This window comes from Asparagus officinalis, chromosome 10 (assembly GCF_001876935.1).
Source record: "Asparagus officinalis chromosome 10, Aspof.V1, whole genome shotgun sequence".
NCBI classification, from domain to species: Eukaryota; Viridiplantae; Streptophyta; class Magnoliopsida; order Asparagales; family Asparagaceae; genus Asparagus; species Asparagus officinalis.
This window is the reverse complement of record NC_033803.1, coordinates 63,627,522-63,648,706: the sequence shown is the minus strand read 5'-3', so window position 1 is coordinate 63,648,706 and position 21,185 is coordinate 63,627,522. Positions and strand designations below refer to the sequence as shown.

Below are 21,185 nucleotides of genomic sequence, written 5' to 3'. Positions count from 1 at the left end.
ATTTCGGCAGCACTTCGACAGCACAACAAGAGAGATTAGATCGATAAGAATTCTCGTCTCACAAAGAAAACAAGAATCTGAAGAGGATATCTCAACCAAGTGAGATATCGGCTCTTCCTCTCATCAGTTCTAGGACTGACCTGTCGAGGGATCCTACAAGCTATTATAAATTACGACAAGAACACAACTTTTACGTGGTTCGGCAAATAGCCTACGTCCACGGGGCAAGGAGGGGAAGATCTACTATTAGAGGGAGAGATACAATTAGGGTTTACAATCTCACAATCTAAACCCTCTCAAACAAACTCTCAAATCCCTCTTACAAAATAAACTCTCTCAAAAAAGCACAAAAAGAACTCTGCAGCCGCAAAGCATCCAAGACCAAAAGCTTCTTGCACCTGTAGCCGTCAACAAAAACTCCGTGTCCACTTGCTTGCATGCACTCAGCCGCAACTCCCAAAATTTCCGAAGTTGTTCTTTTGCCCAAGCCTTGCACTTTTCTTCTGCAGCCGCCGCCAAAAGAAAAAAACAAACAAATCAACCTCCAGCACCAAACCCTAGGCAATGTGTGCGGTGTGCTTTTATAACCACGAATGACTTCGGGTGAGCCCCAATACCCGCATTCACACTAATGCCCGCTGGACTCAAGCTTGGGTATTGGGCCTTCATGCACGTGGGTGGACCCCACACCACGTTCACAGGACTGACTTCATTTACATTCAATCCAGCGTGATCGAAAGCGTCGGCGACGGCGTCGACGACCTCAGCGTAGGAGAGGTAGTCATTCCGAGCTGCCTAGGCGAATGCGGCGGCTGCAGAAACTGCAACTCAGGCAAAACCAACTTCTGCCTCGACTATCCGGTCACCTTAGACGGCCTGATGCCGGACTCGACTTCAAGAATGTCAGTAAGAGGGGAGAAGCTCTACCATCTCTTCAGCTGCTCAACCTTCACCGAGTTCGCCGTCGTCGACGTAAATTACGTCGTCAGGGTCGGCCCGAGGCTCCAGCCTGAGCACGCCAGTTTTCTGTCCTGTGGGTTTACTACAGTTGCAAATATCCCATGATCCCATAACCCCATCAACCTCTACGGCAGGCGTCACCTCAACCAAACAGGGCAACCTCTCGACCACCAGCAGCACCGATTCCGGACAGTCAACGGACAGCACAGCCACAAGCCCCCATGGTCAAATTCTCGAGGCCCCCATTCCCAAGATCTTCACCTTCGCTGAGCTAAGAAGCGCAACGAAGAATTTCAAGCCTGAAGCTGTTCTTGGCGAGGGAGGATTCGGGAGAGTTTACAAAGGATGGGTCGACGAAAGGACTCTGAGTCCAACCAAGTGTGGGCATGGCATGGTGGTTGCTGAGAAAAAACTCAAGCCTGAGAGTGTTCAGGGGTTCGAGCAGTGGCAGGTTCGTAATTTCTTGATGGTTGGTTAAGTATGTTGTTGTTAATTTTGTTGACGTAGTTAATTTGGGGTTTAATTTTACAGGCGGAGGTGGATTTTCTGGGGACGGTTTCACACCCGAATCTGGTGAAGCTCTTGGGTTATTGTTGCGAGGCAAGAGGGAGCTTAGAGAATCGTCTCTTTAGAAGTGAGTTTAATTAAACTTATTCTTAATTCCATTAATCTCAATCAATTATTACATATTTTGGATCGTATGAGCCTGTGATTCACTAGCTCGTGTACCCATTTATCTTAACAAAAGCTTTGCATATCATTTTAATTAAGATATTTGAAGAGCAATAACAAATTAACGTGCAGCGAGGTAGGATAGCTTTGTTGTTTGGAAATGTACCTACTGAAATTAATTTAATTAATACTAGCTACTTTGCTCACGTTTTCATTACGCTTCTTGATTATGTTTTATAAAATTCATAATATGGTATTAATTAACTGAGAATATATATGCTACTAATTTTTACAACAAAGGTTACTCGCCTTCAGAAAGATAATTAAGAATCTTGTTTTGCCTTCGCTATCATTTTTTTTTCTCGCTATTTAGATAGGTTTTTTTTTACTTCAATTATCTGCATTTGCTAGGTCAAAATTCTCTTTAGCTTCTTTAATCTTGGTTCCATTTCTGTTTAATCTAGTATTAGAAGTATTTCTGAATTGCTCAAACTCTCATTACGAGAAAAAAATAAAATATGGCATACAGGTTGGTTGTTAATACCGAAATTAGTCAACTAAAACATGAAGAAAAAAAATGAATTGTACGTGTAGGTTGTTAATACTGAAATTAGTCAACTAATACGTTAAAAAACGAATTGTTTTTTGAGTTGAAATTATTTGTTCAAATCAAAATGCATAAGAAACAAACATTTAAAATAATCAAGCAAATGGAGGCTTTCTCTAGCATGATGCCAATCGAAGTATTATTTAGGGGATTTGAAGGGCGCATAACATAAAATCTAATGGAAATCCTGGAGTACTTTTCCAAGTCTCAACTGTTGATCGACTAGTTCAAATGAACGATGAAGGCAAATTTATGGACATAAAACTAAAATTATATGAAAATTCCGTATTACCATGGACTAGAGTTATATAGTTTTTTTGAAATTTTTTAGATTAAATGTTCAGTGCATTAAAGTAATTAAGTAGTTACACTGAATTTCGTGTAGTTTTTACTGTTTTCAATATTATTGCGCGCACTTATTGGACTATTTAAACACCCTTAGGACTTCTTTCATGTTATTCTCTATAATGTTGATGGTAGTAATTTGTGGTCCTACAAGTACTACCAAAAATGGCTCGACAGCTCTTCGCGTCACTCGACTTCACCGCGCTTCCATTTGTCCTTTCATCATTTTTAGCCGACACAAAAAGTACTACAGCTTTCAATTTGGATTCAACTGGAGAATGGCACAAGTAAATATACATTCCTTTCCCGTTTATTGGTGAATTATTTGAGTTCAATTATAAAACATTCATGGATCCAATTCCATTAAATGTTCTGATTTACATAAACAAGTAATTGCGTTCTTTATTGCTTTTTTGTTTTAATTTTGACATCCTTTGGGTTAACCTTTGGCAGTTGGCTCCCTTTCCTTAATACGAGCGCCTGTTGTGATGCGTGTGCAAATTTGAAGGGAGCATTATATTCTTAGTTGCTGTGGTAAGTTCTCGTGCTATCTTTTGATATTCCCACTCTATAATGAATAGTTTTCTATGTCTCATTCATACTTTAGGATATAACTTTAAACTAGTGTATGTGTAACAAAGGACTTGTGTTATAACAAAGGAAAGAGAGAACAATTTAAAATCAACCATGTGTATGAGTGTAGGCCTACATCAGTACGTGTGCATGTGTTGTCATGCATGCTTAACGCTTGAACTTCAGAAGCAAGGATACAATAATATGTCATACCTAATTCTAGTCACTCCTTAGCTGGTCATTCAGCAAAATGAACTACTTCCACATATTTTCCTTGCAGTCCTCATCAATTTAGTCTTCTTGATCTGTAGTTTGTTTTAGCAAATATTTTTGGTATACACATTTTCATAAGGCTCTTGGTGCAACCCAATTCTTGTACAATCCAATTCTTATTCTATGAAATATTAGTGCTCTTGGTTATCCGGCCTGGTTAAAAAAATGAAGTGGCAGGTCTTGTCCCCTGAATCGAAGTCTCGAAAGATTGACATTTCAAATCCCTTGTACTAATTTGTGATAAACATGAAGCTCATGGCTGACTGATTTCTGTTCTGTAACTGTAGTAAGTACTAATTCTTCGTTGACTTGCAGGTTTTTCTCCTCTTATCCATGCTGGTTACATTAATCGTCGCAAAAGAAGTCCCTCTGCATGTCTAGTATCCCTGGCAAAGGTGAAGAAGAGCACAGAGCAGAGTTCCTCGATATCTTCAGAAGTATCAAAAACTTGCCTCCTGGAATGCCTTCAGTACTTCTCATCACCGGTCTTACTTGGGTGTGTAATTTATGTTTTTTTAATCTTTAAAGAAGTTAGCATAATTGAACTCAAATAATTCACCAATAAACGGGAAAGAAATGATCACAGGTCAGAGAGCGCTCGATCTCAACCGTCCAAGCGGACAACATAATGTAGTACACTGGGCCAAGCCTTATTTAGTGGGCCGTTGACAGCTCACTCAGATCGTCGACCCCCTCAGCTCCACGGCCAGTGCAAACCTATGGCTACTAGTCAAGCGGCTCAATTGATTCTCAAATGTGTGGCCCAAAATCCCAAAAGCCGGCCATCGATGAACGATGTAGTTGAGAGTCTTGAGAATATTGAAGCCACTCAGAAAATTGTAGCCCGACCCAATAGAATGCCAAGCATTTGGGTGAATATTGTTGAATATTGGTACCGTAGTGCTTCAAATAATTAGTGGGTCATTTTTTTTAGCTGCTATTTTTCTGTTTTTTAGTGGGTCCTTTAGTCTTTAATTACTTGGTCAGCATTTTCATTTATGAGTCCTTTAGTCCTTTAGTCTTTATTTAGTGGGTCTTTTAGTCAAATAATTAGTGGGTCATTTTTTTTGGCTGCTATTTTTGGCTGTTATTTTATTTGGCTGCTATTTTTAGCTATTTTCAGTATTGGTGTAAGCCTTATTTTTTGCTGAGCTATTTTTCTGTTTTTTCTCAGCAACCACCATGCCATGCCCACACTTGGTTGGACTCAGAGTCCTTTCATCGACCCATCCTTTGTAAACTCTCCCGAATCCTCCCTCGCCAAGAACAGTTTCAGGCTTGAAATTCTTCGTTGCGCTTCTTAGCTCAGCGAAGGTGAAGATCTTGGGAATGGGGGCCTCGAGAATTTGACCATGGGGGCTTGTGGCTGTGCTGTCCGTTGACTGGCCGGAATCGGTGCTGCTGGTGGTCGATAGGTTGCCCTGTTTGGTTGAGGTGACGCCTGCCGTAGAGGTTGATGGAGTTATGGATTTCATGGGATATTTACAATTGTTGCCCATGATTCAGAAACTTGACTAATTTTTTTTTATTTTGTGTTTCTTCCTCTCTTTGCTCTGTCGTAGAGGTTTGCTCATGACTTACAAATATAAGGAATGTAAGGACTTTAAAATGGATTGTGTATTAAGTTGAAGGATGATAGGATTAAGAAGCATTTTATCACATATTTGGCTTGAATGGACTGCACAAATCCTTTTATATATGCTGAAACTCCTTTAATGAACATGTTATTGTCTAACCATCACCTGCTACACCCTCTGTGAATTCGGGTGGGGTCTACCACGTGAATGAGACGCGTGAGGATTGTGCAAAGATGGAAGTGAGGCCTGTGAATTCGGGTGGGGTCTACCACGTGAATGAGACGCGTGAGGATTGTGCAAAGATGGAAGTGAGGCCCACCCGAATTAGTTTGTGCACCTATATAATGTGTCTCTAGGGTTTTGGGAAACGTGTGCCAAGGAGGTTGATCGCTGGTGTTTTTTGCTGCTGGGAAAAAGCAAAGAAGCGGCTGGAAAAAAAAAACCGCAGAAGCATGAGGTGTTTTCAGCAGCCGTCAAGAGAGTTCTGAGCATCTTTTGTAGAGAGAGTTTGTGTGAGAGGTTTGAGAGTTTTGTGTGAGGGTTTTATTTGTTGGATTCTTGTGTAAACCCTATTTGTATTCTCTCCCTCTAATAGTAGATCTCTCCCCTCCTTGCCCCGTGGACGTAGGCAATTTGCCGAACCACGTTAATATTGGTTGTACTGCTTTTGTGTGATTTGTAATAGCTTTTAGGGTCCCTCGACGCGCAGTCCTAGAGCTGACGAGAGGAAGAGCTAATATCCTACTTTGATAGGATATAGGCTTCAGATTCTTGTTCCCTTTGAGAAACAAGAATTCTTATTGCGACCTAACTCTTGTTGTGCTGCCGAAGTGCTGCCGAAATTTCCGCTGCGCGCAACAAGTGGTATCAGAGCCCAGATTTCAGATCTAGGGTTTTTTGGTGGAGGAAGATTTTTTGTGTGAAGCTTGGTTCTTGGAGTTCTCGGCTTCGGTGGAGATAGCATTAGGAGTTGCCGTTAGAGATTTCGCTTTCCTCGTGTGGATAGGAGATCTATTTGGAATCCGATCTAGGGTTCAGTTGGGTGGTTCCTAATTCTATCAAATTTGTTCTTTCTCTACAATTTGGAGTTAGTTCGCAATGGGAGAAGAAGGTGAAAGCAGCAAATCGATGGCGGGTACAATACAAGTTGGTTTTCAAAACACCAAAATTAGTGTGGTGAAATATGACGGAAAAATCAACTTTGGTTTGTGGATGAGCGACGTACAGGATGCGTTAAATGCTCAGAATTTGGAAGAGACCATCATGGTCCACGAGAGGCCACCTAAATATGAAGAGGCGGTATGGGAGAAAATGAATAGGAACGCTTGTGGGGTGATCAGGTCCTGTTTGGAACAGGAGCTGAAATATGATGTGATTGGGGTGACGTCTGCAATGAAGATGTGGGAAATTCTCAACAATAAGTACCTTACGAAGAGTGTTGAGAACCGATTGCACTTGCTGCGTAGGTTATTCAGATTCCAGATGTCCAGAGGCACCTCGCTTGCGGCTCATGTGAACAACTATACGAAGTTGTTGTCGGACTTGGCGAATGTTGATGAGAAGATATCGGATGAGTACAAGGCGATTATTTTGTTGGGCTCCTTACCGGATGAGGAGTATGATACCTTCGTGCTCACTTTGTTGAACGGGAGATCTTCTATCAGCTATAGTGAAGTGACTAACGCTTTGACGAACTACGATTTGAGGAGGAAGGATAAGGAGACTTCCCGCGCTAGTACTTCAGGAGAGGCCTTGTCGACAAGAGGTAGAAGCCCATATCCGAAAGGTGGTAACAGAGGGAGGTCAAAGTCTAGAGGCCGTCACCAACTAACAAAGAACCAATGTGCATTCTGCAAGGAGCAGGGACATTGGAAGAGAGACTGCCCGAAGCTCAAGGAGAAAGAGAATGGCAAGAAAAAGGGCCCGAAGGCCAATGAGGTGAACATTGCGAAAGGCGATGATTCCGATGATTCGTGCTTTTCTCTACTGATTACTCCGGAGGTGAACCATGTGGATGCATCAGATTGGATGCTTGATTCCGGCGCTACCTTTCATGTGACCCCTAGGCGAGACTGGTTTGCATCTTTTGAGAAAGTCGACGGGGGCGTTGTTGTCATGGGAAATGATCAATCCTGTGGCGTTTGTGGGATAGGTACCGTGCGGATTAGGATGCACGATGGAGTAGTCCGTGAGTTGAAGGAGGTGAGATTTGTTCCTCAACTGAAGAAAAATCTTATCTCAGTTGGAGCTTTGGAGGCGAAGGGATTCAAGGTGACTTTCGAAAACGCTGTAGCGAAGGTTACTAAGGGATCATTGGTGGTGATGAGGGGAGTCCGCAATCGGAATTTGTATTATCTGAAGGGAAGCACCGAGATTGGCCAGGTTGCTTCGGCTATTTCAGAAGCGGACATGAGCAGACTTTGGCACTATAGGTTGGGGCACACAGGTAAAAAGTCACTGCAGGCATTGTGCAAGCAGGGGCTATTGAAGGGAGCCAAGAGTGGGAAGATTGAGTTCTGTGAGCACTGTGTTCTTGGCAAGAAGACGAAGGTGAAGTTCGGGACTGCCATTCATCAGACGAGGGGCATCCTGGACTACGTGCACACAGACGTTTGGGGTCCCACCAAGACTGCATCACTTGGTGGTCGACATTGGTTCGTCACTTTTGTAGATGACTATTCTAGGCGTTGTTGGGTGTACACCATGACGAAGAAGAGTGAAGTCCTAGATTTGTTTGTGGAGTGGAAGAAGAGATTGGAACTGCAGACTGGGAGAAAGATCAAGACGTTGCGATCCGACAACGGTGGTGAGTATACTTCTGACCCCTTTCAGCAGCTATGTCGAGACGAGGGCATAGAGAGACACTTCACAGTTAGTCATACACCGCAGCAAAATGGGGTGGCAGAGAGGTTGAATCGGTCTTTACTGGAGAAGATCCGATGCTTATTGTCGCAGAGTGGTTTGGAGAAGATCTTTTGGGCTGAGGCACTTACATATGCGAGCCACCTCATTAATAGGCTGCCTTCATCTGCGATTGAGGGGAAAACCCCTATGGAGATGTGGTCGGGAAAGCCAGCACATGACTATGACCAGCTCAAGGTATTCGGGTGCCCTGCATATTATCATGTTAGAACTGATAAATTGGAACCTCGAGCTAGGAAGGCCATATTTGTAGGATTCAAGCGTGGTGTCAAGGGATACAAGCTTTGGGATCCAGTTGATAAAAAGATTGTTCTGAGTAGGGACGTCACATTTGATGAGGCTTCTATCTTGAAGCTTCCCAGCTCTCATCAGGTGGAGAGCGACCCGACGGAGGAGATATCGCAGGTGGTGGAGATCGATGCAGCTCCACATTGTCCAGATGGTACAGTATCCATGCAGGTGCCGACTGAGGTGACGCCAGGCGAGCACGACGATGACACGGAGGATACGAGTACAAATGTGCAGGATCAGGAACCGACGGCTCAGGTTCAGGATTCTATTGCGGCTAGGAGACAGAGGAGAAACATACAGATGCCAGCACGGTATGCCGACACAGTTGCGTATGCACTTCCGGTGGAGAGTATCGATGAGTTAGTGCCTACTACATTCAGAGAGGCCGAGCAAAGTTCGGATGCCAGCACGGTATGCCGACACAATTACGTATACACTTCCGGTGGAAAGTATCGATGAGATGATATCTACTACATTCAGAGAGGCCGAGCAGAGTTCGGAGGCTGATTCGTGGCAGGGGGCTATGCAGGAGGAGATGAAATCTCTTCATAAGAACGATACATGGGAGCTTGTTGAGCTTCCAAAGGGGCGGAAGGCAATTGGTTGCAAGTGGGTATACACGAAAAAGGAGGGCATTGAGGGCACTCCATTGAGGTTCAAAGCTAGGTTGGTTGCGAAGGGCTATGCACAGGAGGAAGGTATTGACTATAATGAGGTTTTCTCTCCGGTGGTGAAGCATTCTTCGATTCGGATTTTGCTAGCTTTGGTGGCACAGTATGGTTTGGAGTTAGATCAGTTGGATGTGAAGACGATATTTCTTCATGGTGATCTTGATGAAGAAATATATATGACTCAGCCATTGGGATTCCGAGCTGCAGGGAAAGATAAGTTGGTTTGCAGATTAAAGAAATCGCTATACGGTTTGAAGCAGTCTCCTCGACAGTGGTATAGGTGATTCGATGGTTTTATGATTGGTCATTCGTACACTCGGAGCCAGTTTGATCCTTGCGTATATTTTCACAAGTTGAAAGGAGGTACGTACATTTATTTGTTGCTCTATGTCGATGACATGTTAGTTGCCTCTACTTCCAGATCGGCTATAGATGAATTAAAAGTTCAGCTTTCAAATGAGTTTGAGATGAAGGACTTGGGTGAGGCGAAGTGCATTCTAGGGATGGAGATCGGCAGAGACAAAAAGAAGGGTAGAATTTGTTTGACACAAGTGGCTTATTTGAAGAAGGTTCTACAGCGATTCCATGTTAGCATGGATACGAAGCCAGTTAGTGTACCATTGGGAGCCCATTTGAAGCTTTCAGCTGGTCTTTCACCAAAGTCAGTTGAAGATCGAGAGTTGATGTCGAAGACTCCATATGCGAGCGCGGTTGGGAGCTTGATGTATGCAATGGTATGTACGAGGCCAGATTTGTCACAGGCGGTGAGCATGGTTTCGAGATACATGCACGATCCAGGAGTGGGTCATTGGGACGCCGTGAAATGGATTTTGAGGTACATTCGAGGTACGCTCAATGTTGGTTTAGTTTATGAGAGGGACACTACAGGTGGGCAGCTATGCATTGGCTATGTTGATTCGGATTATGCCGGGGATTTGGATAAGCGCCGATCTACAACGGGGTATGTGTTCACCTTGACCCGTGCGCCGGTGTGTTGGAGATGCACCTTACAGTCGACGGTGGCTTTGTCTACGACGGAGGCAGAGTATATGGCAGTTACGGAGGCTGTGAAGGAGGCTATTTGGCTTCGAGGACTTTTGGAGGAACTTGGTATATCGCAGAGGTCCGTCACTATTCATTGTGATAGCATGAGTGCTATCTATTTGGCGAAGAATCAGGTTTTTCATGCGAGGACGAAGCACATTGACGTTCGAAGAGGATACGTAGGCAGTCTTTCAGATGCAGCCGGTTTGGATTAGTTGATGGGGGTGAGATTGTTTGGACTCTCGTTCGGGTTCTCAATTTGTTGTGGGTTGAGTTCGTACTGGACACAACAAGTGGGATATTTGGATGCTTTGGTGTCGGCTCAGTTTTGAGAAAACTTCACCGAGGTGGAGAATTGTGAATTCGGGTGGGGTCTACCACGTGAATGAGACGCGTGAGGATTGTGCAAAGATGGAAGTGAGGCCCACCCGAATTAGTTTGTGCACCTATATAATGTGTCTCTAGGGTTTTGGGAAACGTGTGCCAAGGAGGTTGATCGCTGGTGTTTTTTGCGGCTGGGAAAAAGCAAAGAAGCGGCTGAAAAAAAAAACCGCAGAAGCATGAGGTGTTTTCAGCAGCCGTCAAGAGAGTTCTGAGCATCTTTTGTAGAGAGAGTTTGTGTGAGAGGTCTGAGAGTTTTGTGTGAGGGTTTTATTTGTTGGATTCTTGTGTAAACCCTATTTGTATTCTCTCCCTCTAATAGTAGATCTCCCCCCTCCTTGCCCCGTGGACGTAGGCAATTTGCCGAATAATAGCTTTTAGGTTCCCTCGACGCGCAGTCCTAGAGCTGACGAGAGGAAGAGCTAATATCCTACTTTGATAGGATATAGGCTTCAGATTCTTGTTCCCTTTGAGAAACAAGAATTCTTATTGCGACCTAACTCTTGTTGTGCTGCCGAAGTGCTGCCGAAATTTCCGTGTTCACCAGTCTACATTTGAATCAGAGACGTAAACATGTCTCAAATTTGATAGGCATTTTATTCGCCAACTTTAGCTCTGTTTATCCAAATGTGACTACGTACAGTGGGAAATTCCCTTTCGCTGTGAATGCATTATGGTCCCTCCCTTTTCTATTGTTTCCACATATTTATCCCACCAAAATCAGGACCAGACCCTCATAGGCTGACACACAAAAGTCAAAAAATAGAGGACCAAGTTCATTCACGTTTCTGTACAGGGCACTACATTGTCACGCCATCTTGATATATCACCACCCATATTCTTGTGAACGAAGTAGGTGAAGTGGGGGCCACCCACGTTCTCAATCACGAGCATGAAGGCGTTGAGGAGTTCGTGGACGCGGTATCACGTGGGTGCCAGGCTCCGCGTGAAGAGTTTTGAGACGTGGGGTCCACTTGTTTCCGTCATTTGCTTATAAATAGCAAATTTCTCCTAGGTTTTTGTGTGCGAAGGCAGGGAAAGGTGAGGAACTTTGATTTTTGGCGGCTGCGAATTAATTCTCGGATGTGGGCGTGCCAAGCAGAGAAGAAACAAAGGATCGTGTGTGCAGTCTGTTTTTCTTTCTTGGGCAGCGTGCAGAGCCGATTTGAGAGAGTTTTTTTTGCCTGTGAGATAGATATTTGTGTGAGAGAGAGATAACTGTGTGAGGGTTTAGATTGAGTGATTATAAACCCTAGTTGTATCTCTCCCTCTAATAGTAGATCTCCCCCTCCTTGCCCCGTGGACGTAGGCAGTTTGCCGAACCACGTAAAAATTGATTGTTTGGGTTTGTGGCCATTGTAATAGTTTTAGGATCACTCGACGCGCTGTCCTAGAGCTGACGAGAGGAAGAGCAATGATGGGATATTAGGCTTTCATATTCTTGTTCCCTTTGAGAAACAAGAATTCTTATCGATCTTTCTCTCTTATTGTGCACCAGAAACTCTGCCGAAATTTCCGCTGCGCACAACAATTCTGAGTCGAAAAATTTCTTAAGGACCTAAAATATGGGACCAATAGGGGGGACAAATGAGGTATCCCCCTCCTATATAAAGAGTTGGCCATCATTAATGATGGCCAACTCATTATCCAATAGGAGGGGTACACCTCACTTGTCCCCCTATTGGTCCCATATTTTGGGTCCTATAGCAAAGCTCATTTTGAGCTATTTATAGGCCAATGATTAAATGATTAATATTGACAATCATATGTCTGAATATCATCTGTATTGACGAATTCTAATCTTCTCTATGAGGCCTTTTTTGTTGCTTTTGTTATGTTTACTTATTTCTTGAAAATGAAAACTTTTTTATTTTATTATGGCGTCTTTGATGTAGGAATCGGATGTTATACTTTTAATCTGATTTCATGATTATTTCCATACTGCCTTCCTTCTGAGACCTCTAATTATTTTGTTTTAATTTTATGTAATCAAATGGTCAAGTGATGATATGTGCATAGTTCAAATGAAAAATCTCTAATGAGATTTTGATTAATATTTTTCTAGTCTTTCGCTCCTATCTGATGACCATCACTTTTTTCTTCAAAATAACATTCTATAAAAGAAACAAACTTTTATATAGAATTTTAATTAATATTTCTTTTTAGGATTTGGGTATGTGAGGTTCTTGAACCCCGATTCATCTTCCTGAGTCCATCCCTGGCCATTGCTGAGGTTTTTGAAGAAGCTTGAGAAGAAATTGACAGAGATTGAAGATATATTTAAGAGAGAATTGAGAGAATTGAGAGAAGAAAAAGATAGTTGTAACTGGAAGAAGAAGGAAAACTTATTATCATTCAACTTGTTGACTTTCTCTTTACATCTTCCAATTTATACAAGTTCAATTTGTTTTCGTGCACGTGCACCAGCAGTACTTGTGCACAACTGTAATAACAGAAAAACAGCAAACAGCAAAGAGACAGCAAACAATGAAAAAAACAGCAGACAGCCACTATTGGCATTTATTACAAGTTCTGGAACTTTGAAAGTTTTGCATAAAAGTCCCCAATCTTTGCGTATCAGTTCAAACTCTTGCGTATCAGTCCAATCGCTTCCCCGTTCTTCAACTGCAACTCTCAGGTTCCATCATCACCTTCTAAATTCTCATCCCCTCCTGCTCTTGACCCACTTAACCGATGACCCTCAATTCCAGCTCCTGACAAATTCCCCCCACTTAAATTTGACCTTGCCTCAAGGTCAAATGAGGGAAACCTCTTAACCAAATCCCAATAGGTTCCCAGGTAGAATCTGTTGAAGGTTGATGCGGCATAAACATGTACCAAAAAGGTTGCAAGTGCACAACCGTGTCAAGTTATAGTATTTAGATATCGATCCCACGAGGAAGGTGTTTTGTAGGAGAAAATATAAAATCGGTTCTTATGTTGTGTGTGCGACAAATAAGATTGATGAGTGAATGTGATTGTGAAGAGATTGAGAGAGTGAAAGTGGTGTGTAAATAGGTGCAAAGTGTAAATGAGAGTGAGTATGAACAATAAGGTGAGAAGAAAAAATGAATAAAATCAATAAACAAATAAAAAATTCAAGAATGAAGAACAAAATTATAGAATAAAAGAAAATGCAAGAAATTAAAGATGGTGGATTCAATTATAGATATGGGTAATCTAAAATTGAACCCACTTCTTAGAAAAGAGTGATTCCCTAGAGGGTTCTAGCCTAAAGGCGAATCAAACAAAATAAAAATAAATAAAAAGAAAAACTAAACCCAAGAGGGTTCTAACCTCAAGGTGAATAGTATAAGAAATTAAAATCTAACTACAAAATAAATTGTAAAATCTAAACTACAAAATAAAATTGTAAGAATTAAATGCACGAAAATAAATCTACTCTATAAGCATGAAATAAATCTAAGGCAAGAGGGTTCTAGCCTCTTGGCTATTTAACAAGAAAATAAAATCTAAACTACAAGCATAGAAATAAATCTACACTAATAAGCAATAAAAAGGAAATAAAAGAGAAATGCAAACCTTCAAATAATTCTTCATCTTCATCTTCATCTTCATCTTCATCATCCAATAAAGAGAAGAAGAGAAAAATTTAAAGTGGTGAAAAAATTATTATTATTAATTGCAACAAAAAGTTACAATTTTGGAAGGCCTTCTCAATTAAGAGTAGCTCTCCTCTCCAAAAGGAGTTACAAAAATTTTCACACTCTTAACCCCTCACTCTCTACCCCTATTTATAGTAATATCCAATAAATATGAGTCATTGGATTTGTCTTGAGCCCCAAGTAATAATCTCCACCTTTGAATTTGTTAGTGAAGAGTTTGCTTTTTGTTCTTCTTAATTTGATTTTCCAAGGCCCAATCTTCATTTGAATTTTCAAATTCTACAGTAGCCCATCAAGTCTTCATTTGATTAAAAGCCAAGCAAGCCTATGTCCTCATTTATTTGATTAAAATCAACTGCAGCCCATGTCATTTCCCTAACCAAGTCCGGTCCTTTGGCCTTTGATTTTCGGCCCAATTGATTTTTCAGCTGCAACTCTCTTCAACCAAGCCAAGTCCATTTGATTGCACAATTCTTATGTGAAAATCCGGCCCATGTGGATTCATTTGATTTTCATAATTAAAAGCTAAGAGGTGCAGCAAATTCCGGCCCAATTCAAGTCCAAATCAATTTCGGTCCAATGCAACTTCATTTGATCTCCAGCAGCCTATCAAATTCCGGCCTCCATTCATAAAAATCCAAATTTTTGCATCCAAGTCCCTTTAAATCCAACTCTTTGCATCCATCTTCATTTGTGTATTTATTTGTTGATGGGCTTTGGGCCTTCATTTTCTCATTTGAGACTAAAGAGGAGCTTGCTTCTTTTGGGCATTTGGGCTTTTGGCTTAAAATTCAAATATTTCATTTGGTTTCTTGAATTCCTCTTATTTCTTCATTTACTCAAGGGCCTTTGTTAAGAGATGAGATTTTTGGGATTAATTCTGCAATTAAAGATAAAAGTAATTATTAGTGGTATAATTATTCATATAAAATAGATAATGAGGGTATAAAATTATAATAAAATATGATTATCAAAGGTCTTTGTTTCCATTTGATTAAGACTTCAGAAACCAAATGATTTCCTTTTATAATTGATCTCCTGTTTAGAATTGCCTCAGGTTCATCAATGATTTCAATCACATAGCTGGGAAAATCACTTTGAAGAATAATATCAGCACCCATCTTCTTTTTAAGTTGAGAGACATGAAATACAGAATGGATTTTAGCCTGTTCAGGAAGAGCTAATCTGTAGGCCACTTCACCAATTTTTTCTAAAATCTGGTAAGGGCCATAATATTTGGGAGAGAGCTTGTGAGGTTTGCAAGAAGATACATTGATCTGCCTGTAAGGCTGAAGCTTGAGAAAAACCCAGTCACCCACCTTAAAGCTCCGATAGCTTCGATGTGTGTCTACAAATTTCTTCATTTGTTCAGCTGTCTTCTTCAGACTATCTTTCATGAACTGTAAGGCTATGTCTCTAGAAAAGAGAACCTCATCCACTGTTTCAACCTTACAACTTCTAGGCACATAACTAAGCAAAGAAGGGGGTGGTCTCCCATAAACTGCCTCAAAAGGAGTAGTATGTGTCGATATCTTCCAGGTTGTATTAAACCAAAACTCAGCAAGAGGTAGCCATTTTCTCCACTCCTTAGGCTTGTGGCAACAAAAACATCTCAGATAACCCTCCAAAGTTTTGTTTATGATTTCAGTTTGCCCATCCGTTTGAGGATGATAAGTTGAACTGAACTTCAACTGACTTCCCTGTAACTTAAACAACTCTCTCCAAAAGTAGCTTGTAAATAATGGGTCCCTATCACTGACAATAGATTTAGGCATGCCATGCAGTTTGAAAACCCCTTCAAAAAACACTTGAGCTACTAATTGAGCAGTGTATGAATGTGGAAGTGAGAAAAAATGTGCATACTTGGATAACCTGTCAACCACCACAAAAATAGCACTCTTATCTCCACTTTTTGGTAAATGAGTAATGAAATCCATGGATAAGTCTTCCCAAATATAATCTGGAATAGGTAGAGGTTGCAGGAGCCCTGGTGATGCTATGTTTTCTCCCTTAGCTCGTTGACAAATGTCACAAGCTTGAACATGCCCCTGGACATCCCTTTTCATTCCCTTCCAGTAGAAAGCCCTTCTCAACCTCTGCAAAGTTCTAGTGATTCCAGAGTGTCCTGTAGTAGGACTGTCATGATGCTCTCTTAGTAAAGAGGATTTAATGTGTTGATCATGAGGACTGATCAAAATTTTTCCCTTATAGTAGTAAATTCCCCCTTTCCTGCAGTATCTTCCAGTGTCCAATTTGCCTTGTTGTAGCTTTGCATCAAGCTCTTTAAAGAACTCATTTGTGGAACACATATTCTTTATCTCCTCTAACCAATCACTGGCAATAGTGGTGAGTGCTAAACCCTCAATGGATTGTGCTTGAACCCCTTCCTCACCATCATAAATCCTGGACAAACCATCAGCAGCTTTGTTCAACCTTCCTGGTTTATACTCCACTCTATAGTCATAACCATGTAGCTTTGCCAGCCACTTATTCTGAATACCAGTGTGGATCCTTTGCTCCAACAAATACTTGAGACTTTGATGGTCAGTCCTAATTACAAATTTTCTCCCCAGCAGATATTGTTGCCATCTCCTTGTTGACAGAATAAGTGCCAAAAGCTCTTTCTCATATGTTGATAGAGTGACATTCCATCCCTTAAGAGCAAAACTGAAGTAAGCTATAGGCCTGTCATTTTGCATTAGCATAGCTCTGATGCCTGACCCAGATGCATCACACTCTATCACAAAGGTCAGGTTAAAGTTTGGCATGGCTAAAACTGGAGGATTAGTTAAAGCAATCTTCAAAGCCTCAAAGGCTTCTTCGGCACCTGAATGCCAAGTGAAAGTCCCCTTCTTCAACAGTTGTGTCAAAGGTTGCGCTATTGCTCCAAATCCCTTGATAAATTTTCTGTAGTATCCTGCTAAGCCCAGAAAACCCCTCAGTGCTTTCAGTGTTTTTAGCAATGGCCAATCAATGATAGCTTTGATTTTATTAGGGTCAACACCTACCCCCTCTTGTGACACAACATGTCCTAGATACTCCACTTGGGTTTGTCCAAAACTGCACTTGGACATTTTTGCCACCAGCTGGTGTTTTCTCATAATCTGGAATACCTGTTTCAGATGGAATAAGTGATCATGCCACCCCTTACTGTATACAAATATGTCATCAAAGAAAACCAAGATGGACTTCCTCAATAAATCTTTGAAAATAGCATTCATAAGAGCATGAAAAGTAGAAGGGGCATTAGTAAGTCCAAATGGCATAACCATAAACTCAAAATGACCACTATGTGTCCTAAAAGTAGTATTAGGAATGTCTGGCTCATGCATCTTGATCTGATGATACCCAGATTTTAAATCAAGCTTGGTGAAGAATTTTGTCCCATGCAGTTCATCTATGACAAGAATGGGAAATTTGTCTTTGATTGTAGCTTGGTTGAGGGTCCTGTAATCTATGCACATCCTCCAACTACCATCAGATTTTTTTACCATAACCACTGGTGAAGAGTAGGGACTATTGCTGGTCCTGATAATGCCCTTTTTGAGCATCTCCTCCACCTGTTTTTCAATTTCATCCTTCAAGAAATGTGCATGTCTATAGGGTCTGATACAGATTGGTTTTGTTCCCTCTTCTAAAGGAATCTTGTGGTCTACATCCCTGTTAGGAGGGAGATGAGGTAGTTCTTGGAACAAAACCTCAAACTCATGTATCAGTTCTTGTATATCTGTAGGTATTCCTTTAATTGTATTCCCTGTGGTGCACTCTTGTAAACCTACACTGCATAGTTGAATTAAAAATCCCTGTTCCTGTTCTCTGACTGATTTGGCAATTGTCTTCCCATCAACCAACTGTAATTCACCTGGAAGTATTCCCTGTAATGTACTTTTTACTCCATCATTCATGAATGTAACCTGGAGTTTATTAAAATTCAAAGTTATATCCTCCAAAGTTCTCATCCAATCAGCTCCCACTACAACTTGACTACCCCCCATGGGCATGGCTAACAAGTTAACTTGAATTTTCACCCCTTGGCAGTCTAAGGGAACTTCCTGGCATACTCCTCCTCCCTTAATTAGCTCACCACTGGCCACTAATACATCAAAACTATTGGATTTTGACACTGTTAATCCCAGCTTCTTAACTAATTTTGCATTGATGAAATTATGAGTTGACCCAGAGTTTATTAGGATGCTAACAGCTTGGTTTTTGTAGTAACCCACCACCCTAATAGTATGGGAAGCAGTAATGCCACTAAGGGCTTGCACTGATATTGATGGAGCTCCTTTCACCAAACTTTCAGCTAGCTCAATTGCCCCCTGATCTTCTCCTTCCTCCTCAGAGTCACCCTCCTTTTGTTCCACATCTCCTTCCATGATTCCTTCCAGAGCAAATAATTGTTTCCCCTTGCATTGACGTCCCCTATGCCATTTCTCATCACAGGTAAAACATAAATTTTGACTCCTCCTTTTCTGTATATCCTCAGGAGTAAGTTTTTTAAAATGAGGAGAGGGTTTGAAGTTCTCTTTCACAATAGGACTGTTGAGTTGATTTATTGAAGTTCCTCCTGAATTGGAAAAACTCCAATTCCCCTTGGATTTTCTTTCATTTTGTTGCTTATCTTCAAACAGTTTTGCTAAGGACACAGCTTCCCTCAATGTATTTGGTCTGGCAGCCGCAACTTTGTACCTCAAATCATCTTTGAGTCCTCCTATGAGTCTTTCAAGAATGTGTCTTCTAGAGGGTTGATCATCAAACAATCCTAAGGCTTGTTCAAATCTACCCAAATACTCCCTAATGGTGGAAGTTTGTTTCATAGAAGAAAAAGCATCGTAGGGCCTTGAGAGCTCACTAGGACCAAACCTAGTAATTAATTCCTCTCTAAAGATATCCCAGTAATGATAATCTTCAATATTTCTCGTAAGCCATCTATACCATTGTAAGGCTTCATCCCTCAAATAGAATGAACAAACCTTGACCCATTCATCATTTTTGATGTCATAGTAATCAAAAATTTGCTCAGTTTGTTCTAACTAAGCTATAACATTCTCAGATCCAGAGAAAGAGGGAAAATCCAAGCGTAGGGACTTTGGTTGAACCAATTTTTGATTGCTAAAGAAAGAATTTCTTTGAGTTGAGGAGTTACCAAAGCTGTTAACAGGTGGGAATTCCCCAATGAATTCAGCAACCCTTCGATGCGGAGGGAGATATCCAGTACTATAACCACTCTTGCTAGATTCGCTAGCTCCTGATAGTGATTTCTCTCTATTCCCTCCTGATCCAGTACCCACTCCTTGATCAGGGTTCTTGAGGTTCTTGATCTCCTGCATCATGAACTCCATTTTGGAAGAGAAATCACCCATCTATGCCGAAAGTTTCTGGTTGTATGCTTCCTGTTGTTGACGAAAGGAACTGATTTGAAAGACCGCATCCTCTAATCGAGTGATTCTTTCATCGGAAGCAACTTCTTCAGCATCAGCTTCTTCCTGATCGTTCAAGAAATCATCAGTGTCAGCTTTAGTTTCTTGTTGCTCTGGTACCAATTGTGAGGTTCTTGAACCCCGATTCATCTTCCTGAGTCCATCACTGGCCATTGCTGAGGTTTTTGAAGAAGCTTGAGAAGAAATTGACAGAGATTGAAGATAGATTTAAGAGAGAATTGAGAGAATTGAGAGAAGAAAAAAGATAGTTGTAACTGGAAGAAGAAGGAAAACTTATTATCATTCAACTTGTTGACTTTCTCTTTACATCTTCCAATTTATACAAGTTCAATTTGTTTTCATGCACGTGCACCAACAGTACTTGTGCACAACTGTAATAACAGAAAAACAGCAAACATCAAAGAGACAGCAAACAATGAAAAAAACAGCAGACAGCCACTACTGTCTACTGGCATTTATTACAAGTTCTGGAACTTTGAAAGTTTTGCATAAAAGTCCCCAATCTTTGCGTATCAGTTCAAACTCTTGCGTATCAGTCCAATCGCTTCCCCATTCTTCAACTGCAACTCTCAAGTTCCATCAGCACCTTCTAAATTCTCATCCCCTGCTGCTCTTGACCCACTTAACTGATGACCCTCAATTCCAGCTCCTGACAGGGTATTTCTTTGTAAATTTTTGTATTCTATGTTTGTTTGAGTGAACTGTCATTTGCTTCTACAAGGAATTTATATTGGATAACTGGTTTGCGTATGAGTGAGCTTAGATGTTCAAGGATTGAGTTGATTTTTACAATTTATATGAATTAAGTGGGGACTGCAGAAAATATTATTGGTTTGCTTCCTGGTTGTATTTTTATTTGACGGATCACATATAGCACACTTTCTGTTCGACAATATGCATCAATGAAACAGGAACTTCATGTTATCCTCAATGATATCTTGCAGGCTGGTCTAAAAAATAGACCATTAAAAATAGACATTTTGCAAAGGTAGAACTGAGAACTAATTAAGCGTGCCTCATTAAATTCCGACTCATTGTCATCCATTGGCCTCCATTTCTATAACGTGTCTGGTCTATTGTCATCCATTGGCCTCGCCTCGCCTCGCCTAGCCTAGTCGAAACCCTTCGAAGCCTCGGGTGATTTTTTGTACTAAGTGTTGTCTGTAATGATAGTATTCGTATCCTTCGAATTTTCCGCTTGTTTAATGATTTGGATGATGGACAATATTTTTTGTACTAAGGGGCTGTTTGGTTCGCTATTATAAGGGGTGGAAAACTCAAAAAACTCCTCCACGTCAGATTTTTAGCCCTCCACGTCAGTTTTTTTTTTCCCGTCCATTTCTTTGTGCCGCTTTGGTTCGTTCGAATGGAAGAGGGAAAACTCTGCTGAAATCGCCGCCAACTAAGATTTTTTTTCCCTCTCCGATTTCCTTCCCCAACCAAGTGAAATTGATGAAAACTCTGCAACGTCAGATTTTTTTCCTTCTCTGCTTTGTTTACAAAAGTTTTTCTTTTTTTTCTATGCGAACCAAACACAAGAAAAATAAATACATTGGTTTCCCACCATTTTTATGTGCGAACCAAAGCAAAACAATCTATTTCTTGGAAAAGTTTGGAAAACTCAAAACTTGTGTTTCTTTACATGGAATTACATTTCTCTATATCAAGGAAACGAACCAAACAGCCCCTAAGTGTATCGTTGGCAAGTTGAATACAGCATTACTCTCTGCGGCGTTGATGTATCCAGTTCAACAACTTTTGTTGGTATAGTAGTAATAAATAGCTCGTGTATTTTGTATTGC

General features: G+C 41.1%; 1 long non-coding RNA gene across 1 annotated transcript; it reads left to right on the top strand.

Annotated features, from left to right (window-relative positions):
* LOC109826181 lies at window positions 286-5,032 on the top strand. Its single transcript, XR_002243224.1, has 6 exons — window positions 286-1,411; window positions 1,492-1,594; window positions 3,038-3,118; window positions 3,746-3,926; window positions 4,017-4,302; window positions 4,605-5,032. It is a non-coding gene; the product is annotated as an uncharacterized LOC109826181 (long non-coding RNA).